The sequence below is a fragment of the Gavia stellata genome, chromosome 2 (genome assembly GCF_030936135.1).
Source record: "Gavia stellata isolate bGavSte3 chromosome 2, bGavSte3.hap2, whole genome shotgun sequence".
In the NCBI taxonomy this organism is placed as follows: domain Eukaryota; kingdom Metazoa; phylum Chordata; class Aves; order Gaviiformes; family Gaviidae; genus Gavia; species Gavia stellata.
Genome location: NC_082595.1, coordinates 55,239,561 through 55,253,219, shown reverse-complemented (window position 1 = coordinate 55,253,219; position 13,659 = coordinate 55,239,561). Strand labels below are relative to the sequence as shown.

The 13,659-nt window shown below is 36.2% G+C and overlaps 1 long non-coding RNA gene across 1 annotated transcript; it reads left to right on the top strand.

Annotated features, from left to right (window-relative positions):
- The first annotated feature begins 8,677 nt into the window (after positions 1-8,677).
- Positions 8,678-12,239, top strand: LOC132319185 (uncharacterized). Its single transcript, XR_009484469.1, has 2 exons — positions 8,678-9,230; positions 11,496-12,239. It is a non-coding gene; the product is annotated as an uncharacterized LOC132319185 (long non-coding RNA).
- Positions 12,240-13,659: the final 1,420 nt, after the last annotated feature.

The window sequence follows — 13,659 nt, the reverse complement described above, 5'->3', positions numbered from 1 at the left end:
TGGGAAAAGGTAAGAAAATTGGAAGCTGTTCCTATACTCTTGCTTTTGGATGCTTATCTACGCTGCTGATTCAAGCGTTCTGAGGTTTATTTGCTGTGTCTGCCCAAAGCATGCAAATACTATCAGACATTGAGGTGCCTCATTTTAAAACTGGGCTATGCACTACTATTCTGTTGATCAAATGTCGCAATTATTTCAGGCTTAAAACCTTTTAGGGATAACAATAGGTGCTGCCAATCAAAGCTAGAAAGTACACATGCATTCAAAGAGCAAGCTGAATGAGGAATAACAGCAACATGTGTAGCTAGAATATATTATGGATTACCATCCTCTTACACAAAAGCTAGTAAACTCTTCAAAATGCAGCAACCTACGGAGCTAATAAAAGGGACAGAAATGTGCGGATGTCTCGGTTTGTCTAATTTGTGTCTTTCTAGCATTGGTAGGATGACTCACTGGATTTAGCAACAGCTTGTGAAGATGAACATATTAATAACTTTATACTGCAGCTCTGCCATAAAATGTAATCTTTTACAATTCTGTATGCTCAAGTGAAATACAAGCTTAGAACCAGAATAAAATTAGAAAAGATATTTGAATTGTCAGCTTATTTTCTTTTTAAATCTGTATTTATACATTTAAATATGCAACTTAACTTGGGAAATAGTATTCCCTTTCATCCCCATCCCTTCCCCAGTGTACCACTCCCTACTGCAAAAGACGGAAACGTGTTTAAATACGGGGCTACCAGGATAGTACGCCAAGGTATTCTGTGTCATTCTGTGTATTTTTCTATTGAACCAAACATAAATTATTTTTATTCGCATCCATAAACACTTGAATAGGAAAGCTTATGTAGACCACGTATGACTCAATGGCAAAGCAGCCAGTTGCATATTGAAATTTGCATATGTAATCCGCAGTGTTAGTAAACAATGAGATATATATCCTTTCAGCTTTTGATAAAATTCAACAGATTTGAATAATCAGATAACAGAGCACAAGGCTTGCCTTGAGGACATAGTAACTATAGCCCTGAATCTTGCAATCCTATTTTAAACTTTTCTCCACGGTTCTAGGCATTACCCGAGTCTGCAGAAAGGTTCATCTGAGTACTTGATGGCTTGTAGAAGGTTATATAGAAAGCGTCTGACAAAGCAGCAAGTAGAACCAGTGTTTCTAGGTATTAAGATGATGACCAAACCACTAGGCTGACCATTTTGTTTCTCCTTGATTTTAATGAGACTTGATTTTAAGAAGACAGTTTCATAGACCGTGTCACTTACTGGAGATATGTTTGCATTTGTGCATTAAACATACTTGCAAATTTACTGAAATAATGAGAAAGAAAAGTTACAACAATTTTAGTGTAGACAAGACCCAAATGTTAATTTCTAATCGTATGGAAAAATTTACCTTTTTGTGCTAAATAGCATGAAACACAATTGATTAGGTTCAGGACATTCACTAACTTTATTTTTAACCTTTAAAAAAATATTTTCTGGGTGTCAATAAAGCCTCAGAAAGATATTTTCTACCACATTAAGTGGTTTGATATGTTGATGTTTCTATTTACTACTTAAAATTGATGAATTTGTGAAATAATTAATGCAAAAATCCATGCACTCCATCTAGTCTTTCCATGCCATGAACCCTTTGAAACTACTTATGCTCTTGATTGATTTAGTGTATAAGAGAAAGCAGTGTTTCTAATGTTTTTGTAAAAATCCCAAGCTCATAGAATTGAAAATTACATGTATTATATATACACATATGTATATGTATATATATAATGTGCATAAAATACTATCTATATAATATAAAAAAACATTACACACATATATATAAATACACTGTGATATATGTGTGTATATATATATCTCCAGCTTGGATTCTTAAGTGATAATGAATTACATACACCCCTATCTCAAATGCTTAAAACCCGAAAGTGCTTACAGTAAATAATAAGGTATCTACTGCAGAGAAAGACAGACTTCAATCTCTTACCTGCTTTTTTAATTTTGGGGACAGCTGTCTTCTCATGAGCTTTCTCTTTTTTTCCTTCTTTTTCTAAGATTTAATTAAAGGAAGTAATTTGATATGCTAGAACTCTGAATCATACACTCAAATATGCAGTCAGCCAAGTCCTGGTGGGCACATGCTGAAAAAAAAGTCACTTATTTGGGAGTTTAGTTCAGATTATTCCCTTATAGCACTTGCACCCAAGTAGCCACAGAGCAATGAGCTGAAAATGAAAATTAATCAGTATGCATCAACTATGGATGATTTAGACCCTTAATAATTCATCAAAGGCTAAGCGAAAATCATCCGTGCATGAATGTGGTACCTTTTAGCTTAAGCTCCAGTAGCAATGAGATCATTAAAAAATAATGAATGACACAAATATTTTTCCATGAAAGCAAGACCTTAGTGGATTTTAGATGCTTCCTGGGAATGAATGATCCAAAATGCTATTTAGATGGATATCAAGGCTTTGCAGGTTGGTCACTGCAAGTTTTGGTTGTGAATCTATAAAATAAATAAATAAATCTACCCCACCTTCAGAAAGTGGCATACCATGAACTGAGTGATATCTCCCATGAGTTTTGTGTATGGCGGTATAACTAAGTCCTGGTATATATGGGGACTCCATTAAGTTGTTTAACAAGCCCATAGATGGTCACCAAACAGGACTTCTTATTTGTCAGAAAAAGAGTTTAGAAAATATTGGACACTGAACACGTCAGACATCGGATACTGAAGAAGCCGTAACATGCAAATAGTGACTAAGCAACTAAGAGAAGGATAATACAGAGCCAGAAGCATAGGATTAACTTAACAAAAACCAATGGGATTTGAGCCAGGAGTGGGAGTAAAAGCTGAATGAGGCCAAAGACAATCATTCCCAAACCATACCTTTCTTCTTAGTTTCAGTCGTAGTCCTCCTTACATCAGCCTTTTTCTTTTCCTCTTTTCCTTCTAAAAAAGGAAATAGAAGTTCAATTGACAACTTTTACACAGAGAGCTATATATACACACACACGTATGTATATATATTTGGGATGGGAATCCTTGACTAACTGCCGTAGGTTCTAGATTTGATAAGCTGGTCACTTATTTAGGAGATTACTATCAGCAGCTCAGAAATACAGCTTAATATTCAGAGAGTGAATGTGGTGCTAAGGATAGAACTGGAACCTGTATGTACTCTAGATAATTAAAGTAAGTACTAATTCAAGAAATTATGCCCACTAACCTGGTGTAACTAAGTTTATCGTGGTTGATTCAGTAGCCATGCACCTGTTCTGCTTCTTTTATAAAATCTGACTGAATGGCAGCAAAACTTGCAAGTGGTACTTGGAAATAAGTGCAGAATGCCATGAAAAGCCTGCATATATAATATATCTTTAGAACTCTTTTTATGAATTGAATCTTTGAAACTGTCATTACAGGACTTCTATTATTCATGGAGAATTGCAGTTAAAGCATCATCTACAAAAGAACATGACTTGTTCTTTTAAAAGCATCTGCCTCTATTTTGTCAATTAATTGGACAACAGTAGAAATAAGGATAATGTTTTTGCTTTTTTCACAAAAAGCTACAACAATTTAATTACTTATTCTATGAATGTTACTAATTAGAAAATTGAAAGTTCAGTAGAGGAAATGAGGAAGCTATAATTCTTATTTTTCCTTTGGGAAATGAATCCCCATTTTGATAGGGAAGAATACAAGGGTACAAGAATAGCTGATCTAAATGCTTGTTTTAACTGTTCATCCACAAAAAGCCAAATTTGTTACCTTCAGTTTGTGCCGCATGGCTTTGGGTGTTGGTGTGGTTAGCAGAATTATGGTTTTCTTTTTTGGATGTTTTACTGTTATGAATGTGGATAAGAAACCAAGTTTTATTACCACACAAAATGGCACAAAACACAGGACCATAAGCCTTCAAGTGAGAGTCTTTACTTGAAAAATACTTAAGGTATAGGAATATTTTCTGAAGTCAGGAGATCTAAGAAGCAAATATGCTATTATCCCTTGCATAAACTAACATGAAGATAAAGGAAAAATGAAGAAACTTGCTTTTCACTTCTCTAGCTACTACAACAGACTTTTCTGCATGAAAAAATATATACAAACAGGGAATGAAAAAAATTACTTGAAATACTGCACAGCCTGCTTCCTAAACAAAAAAAAAAATACATGTATGTTTGATAGAAAAAATGCTATTTTCATAGAGTACATGAATTCCACAGTCTGTCCATGGTGGTTTCATAAATAAAGTTCTTTTGGCTATCGTGGAGGCAATGTATTTACTAATACTCAGGGTCTCCCCAAAGCATACTTCTGCTGATTTTCTGACAGTAGTATTTAATGTTAAGCAGCATCTTGATGTGTGCCAATTCTTCCTTGTTTTAGACAGCTTTGTTCAGTGTGTTTCCCTTGTTATTGTCTTGACAAAATGAAGCAGAAAATCCTTGCATGTGTTTTACAGAATGCTTCCGCCAGCGTTTGGTGTGCTTAATTCTCCCTGCTGAAACCCTGAGTGGACTGGACTTCAAGCTACAAATCCCTTTGTGTCATGAGCATGCTTTATGATACTCGGGTTTCTTAGGCATGTATAGAGCATCAGAGCAGTGCTCATCCTCCAGAAGCTTGTTTGGAGCTTCATTGTCTTGTATATTTTAATATTCTTGCTATTGTCTATCTCTAGGGTTCCCAGGAGTCTCTCTCTCTTTGACATCCAGAGACTCATGCTAGGGACTGTGGCTGCCTCCTCAAAATGGAAGACTCTGCAGCCTCAGGTTACACACAAGCTGTTCCACAGCTCCACTTTCCTGTGCCACATATGACTTTTCAGTGTTTCATTTCCACATGCAACGTACAACTCTTCTAATTTCTAAAATGCGGTTTAATTGTTTGTTTACTCTGCCTGATGTAACTGAAACGGTTAAACATATGAAGTCTATCAGTTACTGTCAGAGAAAAGCTTCCTTCTAACTTTCTTCCCTCCACCAGCCTTTACTCCTAGTAACTAGAGACTGAAATGCTGCTGGCACTTCTGTAATTTCCATTTTTTTTTGAGTGCCTCAGTTCTGGTGGAGCTGTTGACAACTCCACTCTTTCAGTTAGATTAATTTTTTTGCTTTCTTATGTTTCTGGTGCTAGGTGATGCACAGGAACAATTTGTAAGCCCAAGGTCCTTACAACCAAGTTTCTCTTTAATCAGAGACCATTTCTGCCTTTGAATCTGTAGCATTTTGCATGCTTCTGGGGCCCAGCTAAGCCACATGAAATCTACTCTAAGTTTCATAGCAAGGTTCAGAGCCATATGTGTCTTGAGAGCCATGAGCTGACACATGGAGCTTTAAGAAGTGGAGCTTTGTATGGAGGATGTGCAGGAAGTAGTAGGATTTTTTACTGCAAATAATTTAAGCACAAGGAGACTACATCCCTGGCTGCTAAGTCATTCTGCCAATTAATTCCACTGACATAATTTTCTTCCATCAAGCTCTCAAGTTGCAATATTCAGAGTGTCCAGGGAGCCTAGACACATCTATATTCGTTATGAATTTTCTAGAGGATGATTACATAGCGGTATTAAAGGACTGTGGCCCCTATTTCCCATTAGCGTTGCCCAATGCAAGATATGCACTCTTGGTCAAGTCTGAGAAAAGGTGTCACAGGGCTTCCATTCACATGTCAGCTGCATCTAGCCCCATTGACGTCCCTCACAGCTACTACTGACAAAAGTTTATGTAAATGAGAACGATGGACTTGGTAAATGGATATTATGGAAAGAGTTATTTCTGATTTAAGGAAGCAATCCCATTTCTTGACTAAATTTATTTCCTCTCAATGTGAGTAGCTCACATTTAGATTGTTGCATATTAAGTGTATATTTAACAGAGGCAAAAATTGTAATTTCTGAAGCAGTAAATGCAGTGGGTTTTCTCCAGATATGTACACAGCTAAATTAAAAGGCAGAGCAAATAATTAAATAGGAACTACGCAGGTCTTTTGCACTGTAAAATATGAACCCCATCTGTTAATTGAAAGTACTTATTTTTTTAGCTAGGAACAGTAACAGGACTACAAATGTCCATGGATCAGCTGCATAAAGAGGGATCATAACATGCACCAACAGTGGGTTGCACAAGGAAATACAAGGTGTTTTTGATGATTCAGGGTTGACTACAATACAGAACTCAAATGCAATTGACTATTGAAAAATCTATTGTTATTGTTACTGTTTCTTGATAATGTAATTAATGCTATTTTTTCACCAGGGGCACTAGGCCTGAACCGCATTTTACATACAAGGTGTAAGAGATGTGCATACAAAAAGACCTCACCTTCAAAAGCCTGCAGTGCCTTTACAAGAATGAAATACGGACATATGCAGATGGCAGAGTACAAGATGACAGAATCGGTCAGCAAGACAAGCAACCAACTTTGCATTTAGTCAAGTTTTTTCTGTAGAGTCTACACAGAAGTGGAGCTTTATGTAATACAAGGAGGAATCCAATGAGCATGAGAAGTGTGAATTAAAGCAATGACATGCTACTGAATGGCAAATTCAGGTAAAAATTTTTTCTGGAGGAAAAAAAAGAAGCAGCATAGAATAGTTTTTCTCGGGAAGTTACTGGAGCAAAGAGAACAGCCCTAAAGCAAAGAAACATCTGAGATGGAATTGTTTATTTCCAAATAAGGGGTGAAAGACCGAGGACACTGGTGGAAATCCAAGTAAGATTCAACAGACACCAAGAAAGAGGTGTTTCAATCTGAATTGACTTTACCAGCTTTGACAATGTCTTTGTGTTATTCTCCTGGGGCATCTACTAATTCTTGGACAACAGGGGGAGGGGAGATAACAGAAACATGCTAACAACGCGGCACTTGAAAACAGGCCTGGTAAGACCAGTGTGCTACTGTGCCAGCGCTGAGTGGAATCTAAATTTAGGAATGCATGTGAGTTACTGGGCATAGTGTCATGGGAATGCCAGCTGGTAACTGGAAGAGGAAGGTCCTCTAAGAGTTTCTTCTCCACATTGCCCCAGATGCTCCATGTGCTTATGTAGACACTGACTCTGGAAGGAATTGTCAGCTCATCCCATCCCCTCTGAAAAACTGAGGTAAGGAGGATAGCAAAGTACAGCCACCGGTACCTTCTTGTGGAGAGGCACGCATGTAACACACACTAACTAGTGGGACTGAATGCCAGAAACTGGGAGTAGTTTTGGTTCAGATAAGCCTTCTATAGTTCAGATACTTATACAAGGCTTATCTGCATTTATCTAAAACCCTGTTGTCAGGAAATCTCAGGAGAAGAGCTCTTGAGAGAGACTTTGGGTATTGCCTGGCTTTGTGAAATACTGCAACAGCTTTTCTTGCCTACTGATTCTGGTCCTGGCAGAAATGAGGAGCAGCAGAGATACATGTATACTCAGATACAAAACAGAACGAAACAAACATTAATTTAGCTTTTTCTAAGAAACAATAATTCAGACTGTGCGCAATAACTTCATTCCAGGTAAAGCTTCATTCCTTTTTTTCTGGCAGCATCTCTGTACATCTTAAGCTGTCACAGGCATAATTTTAAAAGACCATTGCAAAAAAACCTGTCGTATTTTTAAAATTGTATTTCCTTATTGATTTTGAAGAGATAGTTGTTCTTCCTTTGTTTTAATTGGTGACTGAAATCCTTTCCCTGCTGAACTCAATGAAAGTTTTGCTGTTGATTTCAGCAGGACCTGGATATCCTTTTAGATAGTAAAATAACTCATTACCTTTCAGTTTTTGATGACATTTCTTTCCCCTTTGCATGTTGCTTAGGGTGGAGACTGACAATGACGGATCAGTTGCACTTTTAATTCTAAACAATTTCACATACATTCACACAATAAGGCCCCTTCAGGTTTACGAACATTTTAGAGGAATTAAAAAAAATGCAAGGAGATATTTCTGTTTAGTTTAGGATGTCATGGAAACCCATACTTTTAAAGTTAAATTTAAATTTCAAGTAAAAATTTAACTCAGCTGTCTCTTTGAAAAAAAATCCCTTTCTGGGGTAAGAGTGTCCTTGTTGGTCCAGTTATTTTCTCTATGAGAAATAATTCTATCTTGTCTCAGCCAAACTACTGAAAAGTCAAGAAAGATCAAAGAAACCTAAATAGTATTAATCTAGAGTTCTTAGAATTGCTTCTTTTCACACACAAACACATTTACGTGTGTGTGCACACACACAGACTAATGTACTTTCTCTAACTTACAGGTGGGTGCTTAGGCCAAAATTAAGTGTATGTTTTTGCAAAGCTCTGTTTAAACCGCACCATTTCATTTCAGCAGAATAATGCAATACGATTTTTTCTCATATCGAGCAAATGAAAGACTAATGGGGCACACAGGTCATTGGAGATATAGTACATGCTGAAGTCCTAGGCAATCGGTCCAGCCTGATTTTGCTTTTTGAAACTGCTTTGCTGTTTTCAAATCCCAATCTGAAACACTATTTGGCAGCTTTGAAAATTGCTTATGGAGATATTTTTGAGGTCTGCAGAAAGTATGTAGTATCAATATCATGCTTGAAATTCCTAATGCTTTCATGTGACCCACATAAGTGTTCCTTTTTTCTCCCTGTAGTGATTATAGGCTCCTTTTTCATGGCTCTGTTGAATTAAGCACCAAAACTGTTCGTTAATAGCATGGGGCCATATGTTGCCCTCACTAAACAACACAGTGGGAAGCAAAGGAGTACAAATACCAGTGTAATGAAGCCAGAGTATGCATGCCAAAGGAGAAAAGTGAGGGCATGCCAACTTCCATGACAAGACCAGCAATAGAAACTCCATTGGACAATGGTCAGTGACAAATATGGTGCAAATATGATTATGAAGAATTAAATTCCCAGGGGAACACTGACTTATGGTACAACCTTCCCTAGCAAAAGCCAAACCAAGACAGCTAAGGCAGAAGGGTTAGCCTTCTCCCTCCTTGTAAGTGACATTCCTACTAGGCAACACGAATCAACAGGAGCACCAATTGTGTTACCAGTGCTGGGAAGGGTTTTGATGATGTTGTTTATGGGGCATGCTTTTGAGCAAGAATGTCTGAAGGTTAGGAAAATGGGATGACCAGGCTATGCAGGACCTCTTCTGCAAGGGTTTTATTTTTCTTTCCAAAGAAATGTGGAATTTCTGCCTTTGAAAGCCCAGAGAATCTTAATCCAAGTAAGTATTTTCCATTGGCAGGTGCAACATATACAAAAGATTATTGCTTTTCAGTAACAGTTAAAAAACGTTTTAAAAAGTTAAAATAATTTTCAGAGGTATTTGGTTTTGTTTTATGAGGTAGATTTTGGTGAATATTTATTTTTGAATGCATAATCTGATACTGTAAATTGGATTATTCTTCTTAATAATAACAATGAGAAAACATAGTAATACATCTAGTCAAGATATACATATCTTTGTACATATTTTTTCTACCTTCTAGTAAGCTTTTTTCCCAATGTCTGTTTAATTTTTTCTGTCTTATGCCAGAATAAAAGTAGTACAAAATAGCCTCACGTCATTAAATAAAATGTCAAGGGCTTTCTGAAACAGTGAAGATTTAGGCTTTTTTCATCATAGCTAAATCATTAGAGTTTACTGCTTGAATGTCTAATCTAAATCATTAAATAAATCATTTTGAAACCTTGTGCATTTATTTCAAAGGTTTTACTGTCTTCAGTACAGACTCATGGAGATGTAGAGCCCATATTTCTCAAAAAAACTTGCTTTTATGCTGTATATACAGTACCTTGTTAAAGCTACCTAAACTGTTTCTTCTAATAAACTATATTGAATTCTAGACCATTGTATTATGATATTTCTGACATAAATATTTTTCTTATTTCTTTTTGTTCTCCCTTGGATTCAAGTTTATCAGAAAAAGGATTTTTACCAACAAATCATGTCAGTATTATTAAAAATGTTCTAAATTTGGAGAAAATGTAAAAATTCTGCATTTTTGAGAGGTTTCTGTTGTATCTTGACTAACTGTCTTTCACTAGAAGGATTTTTTTTAAGGGTAATTGATTTTACAGTAGACAAGAAAAAAAGTTTTTTATAGAACAATCTATGTACAGAAGAGAAGGTGGCCATTGACAGACTGTACAGAGGCAGATTGATTTGTACGAGATTTATGCACTTCTATACATTGAGGGAGCTTGTCAAAATTTGTATTGGCTTTAGTAATTTAGATACTCTTGTTTATAATGTTATATTCATTAACTGAGGTATAGACTAGAAATTCTTAAGATAGTCAGACAGTGTACATTCTGTACAGCAACAAAGATAGATGCAGATTTCTATTTCAATGCCAATTTAGCCTCCGCAGGAGCTTTGGAGGAAGTTAAACATATTTCACAGCAACTCACTTTACTGCATTCTGCAAAATCTGTAATTAGAGGATTCAAACAGTGATCTAGAGAATTTTTTTCCTAAAAGATCCTCTGAAGACATTACAAAGATTCCAAATTTTTCTTTTTTACCTCATTTTATATCACAAATACCAGAAAGATGGCAAAGAACAGCCAGTATACTTCAGTCAAAGGAGGGGGATGTTTCAGAGCACATCATGATCCATTAACAGATCAGAACAGTTATTTTGATGACTCTTCCATGATAAATGCTCTCCCACTCAAAGATGCAAGCACAGATTTCTAGGACAACATAACCTGGAAAATTATACTCAAATACAATGCTGTTCAAAGTTTTTTTTGTGATACAATGCTCTTCAAAGTGGTACAAAGTATACCGTCTGTTTGAGATCACATGTAATATGCATTAAGATGCCTTCCACTGAAAGAAGGACATGCTATTTTAAAACAATTAATATGAAGCCTTACTAATAACTAACTAAGCCTCTGAGCTTAGTTTCAACATTTCTTGTCTAACTGCAGCACCTTCCTGAGAGGTTGCCCTGCCATGTCAGAGAGTGTAATATGGGAAGACTATCAGAAAGAAGAGTCCTTCTCAGGTGAATGGGGAAATGGAGGAAGCTAAAAGCTATGTGAGCTGAGCAAAAAAGTCAAAACCTGAGAAGGAGATTCACAGAGACTCAATGTACACTGCAGAGCAGTTTTAGGATGTCAATGGATAACAAAATACAAGAAAGATAGCGTTAAAAGAGGTGGAGAAGACTCCAGTCAAGGAAGAAGCACACTAAAGTCAAAGTTCAGATAGCCATGGAGAATAGATCTGCTCAAATTAGAGCTAGCACCAGCATCCTCCCTAGATGGCAGCATCAGAGTGTTAGCCAAGCTGAGAGTGCTGCTTCCAAGTCCTTGTGAAAGCTCCAGAAAAAGATAAGATAAAAAATTTAAAATAAGTTATTTTACTTCGTGGTTTGCCAAACAAGGTTTCCAAGCCTGGAACACAGGTAGAAGTTATGTATCAATATCTGCCTCTTCACAAATTCCCTTTCCCTCTTTCTCTTGTTTATTGTTACAGGATCTTTTGTTTTGTTTTGTTATTCTCTTCTGTTGGTGACCTGAAACTTCAAACTTTTCATTGAACTTGGAGTGTAATATCTCAAGACAGCAGTGCTTTTTGAAAAGAGCCAAGCCACCATGAAATAGGAGAGCAATGATCTGTTCTTTTCCCTTCTGACCAGATGAGTACAAAGCATTTTGCTTTCTGACCAGGAGATAGCTGAAAAGTTCAATTCACATGCACACACTTCAATGCAATTTATTGCCTATTACTAGAATATAGCGTACAAATTGGGATTGTCTTACATAATCACCCCTTTTCCAAAAGATTTACTGTGGAGGTGAAGGAAGCGAAAATGGCAGTGACAAGAAGAGAAAGACTGAGATTTAATACATAATAACAATATGCTGGTTTTCTACGACCTCACAAGTTCAGCAGAGCATAGTTTCTACTGGGCATTGGATACTATCCAGGAAAAGCTTTCTATCCGAAAATATCAAATAATCTAAAAATGTTAGAGACATCTGGCACGTACACTGCCACTATTTTCACCTTATCAGAAATCAAGAATTGTCCAAGATTACCGAAGAAGGCAGTGGCAAAACAGGGCAATAGGGAAAACATCTTAATCTAGAAAAAGAGTAAAATATTTTCAGCCATTACCAGCTACATGGTTTTGTATCTAGTGTTTGAATATCACTGAGCTGGAAAGCCTAGGGTCTAAATAGACTGGTTTAATAAATTTTCTGTGTGACAACCGTCTGTTACTGTCTATGGTTATACTTTCTTTCAGAGCTGGTTGCTTCTGTCAAAGGCTGGGCCAGTCCTTCCATGCTATATAAAGTACATTTCTCAATTAACAAATGCTTGTACTTGGTCCCTATTCTGAGAACTTATTATACTATCTTCAAATATATTTATGATAAGAAGAATCTTTTGTTTCAATCTGTCCCTTCACTTGATCAGTGATATTTAGTGAGGTACCAGTCATAAAGGTATGTAAGCATTAAGAAGTCACAGACAGATATCTTTTCAACTATTCCAGAGATATAAATTTCTCTGCCTACTCCTCTTTGTCCCTTCTGACATTGTGCCAAATATTCCCATAAATTACTTAATTATTTTCCCCAGGGCTGAAAGAAAGCTTCAGGGTTTAGGTTTCCTAAAGGCACTGTGGCATATTTTCTCATATATGGAAAGCACGCAATAACGCAATGTAACAGCTTTTCACAGCAGCATTTTACAAGTAATTCTTCCTTCATTTCCTCCAAAACTCTTGCATGAACGGTATTGTATCTTAGTGACTGGCCTTGAGCCTTTAAGGGAATTTAGTTGTATGATTCTGAGCGGATAATCTGCCCCCCAATTCATTTGCCAAATGGGTGTCTAATTTACATTCACAATTACCTCAATTGCATGCATAAATGAGCTAATGAAACACACAAATGTGTAACTGGTCATAAATAGTCATTTCCATGTGCAATTGCAGTAATTGCATGCTCCTCATGATTTTGAAAATCAAGAACTTAATGTTAATTTGATGCTAGTTCATGTTGTATAACAGTTATATTTAAAGATTAAGTTTATCACTCAGCAACTGCAGCAGTCTTTTTCTATTATGCCTTTTTTCCATTATGGTTAATTGGTGGATAACAGTGTTTAACATTTCAGGGACTTCTTCTTGCTGAAAAGCATGTTCAGACATTTTCCTAAAATAAGCAGGACTGCAAATCTATTTATATACTATATTGTGTCACAATATCTACAGTTTTATACTCCTTTAAACAGTGAGTTTATAAAGAAATATTAATTTGAGGTAAAAGAGATTTTGGGGAAAGAGATAATAAGTCATGTAACTTTTTTTATCCAAAAATTCTGATTCACAATAGTCACCTTACAGAAAGATCTAATTAATTTAACTCTTTGTTTTAGTCATAGGCTCTGCCAAAATCTAATTCTCATTTTCTGTTTCCAAATGCAGACAAATCTTGTAGCTCTTGTTACTTATTCTGCTGCCATCCCATCTGTTTTTCTCTTAGATTGCAATTCCTTTCTGAATAACATAGAACTAAGACCTCTGTGAGAGAGATTAGCAAGTACCATGGTGTGACTGAATGACTCCAAAGTATTATATGAAAACTGCTATATAATTACATGAAAAGACTCACGTGTTTTGTACTAT